Raw genomic sequence first — 950 nt, 5'->3', positions numbered from 1 at the left:
CAGAGACAGACCAGAGACGGACCAGAGACAGACCAGAGACAGACCAGCGATAGACCAGAGACGGACCAGAGACGGACGCGACTTCAAGGAAATGCTCGTCGTTCGCGCTCGCTCCATCTGAGGCCGACGTATCAAACCTTGAAACTAAAGTAACGAGCGACGTACGCCGTGTGTTCGAGCTCTAGATGGACGGGGAGTATAGAATATTCAGTCTAGTTAAAATGGACCAGGCCAGTGTGGGACAGATGATGGACAGATGAACGGATGACGGATGGATGGTTGGATGGTCAGACGCATGGACACACGGATGGATGGAGCATCCCTCTCCTCATGAGTCATAGGACCAGTGAAGGAAGAGATGCTCAGCTAGCAGGATTAGCTGCAGCACATGTTTGTGCACATGAAGCCTTTGTTTCAGTACAAAACAGAAGAAAATTAAAAATGTTCGCAGGTTTGAGTCCCGACCATCATAACAACAAACATCGGTCCATTTACGCTTGGACATCTGCTGAGAAAGACTCTCAGCTACTACCACGTCAGCTTCAGCTGAGAAACACTTTTTGTTTCCTGGTTCACTAGATGAACTCCCGAGGTGAGAGAGAATGGTTGTCTCGTTTGTCTCCAGGTGTCCCTGTGATGGACTGGAGACCTGACCAGGTGTCCCTGTGATGGACTGGACATCTGTCCAGGTGTCCCTGTGATGGACTGGACACCTGTCCAGGTGTCCCTGTGATGGACTGGACACCTGTCCAGGTGTCCCTGTGATGGACTGGAGACCTGACCAGGTGTCCCTGTGATGGACTGGACATCTGTCCAGGTGTCCTTGTGATGAAGTGGAGACCTGTCCAGGTGTCCCCCACCTCTCGCACAGTGATAGCTGATATGGGCACCAGTGAACCCCGTGACCCAAAAAGGAAGAAGCGGGTAAAGATGATGGATGGATGGATGGA

General features: G+C 51.7%; 1 protein-coding gene across 1 annotated transcript in view; it reads right to left on the bottom strand.

Annotated features, from left to right (window-relative positions):
• The window catches only part of cttnbp2 (cortactin binding protein 2), a gene marked incomplete in the record, with an annotated part of 103,299 nt that overhangs the window by 101,345 nt on the left and 1,004 nt on the right, over positions 1-950 (bottom strand).

This window comes from Nematolebias whitei, chromosome 10 (assembly GCF_014905685.2).
Source record: "Nematolebias whitei isolate Nwh7 chromosome 10, NemWhi1, whole genome shotgun sequence".
NCBI lineage: Eukaryota > Metazoa > Chordata > Actinopteri > Cyprinodontiformes > Rivulidae > Nematolebias > Nematolebias whitei.
Note: the sequence above shows the minus strand (reverse complement) of the source record. Positions and strands in the feature narration are given on the sequence as shown.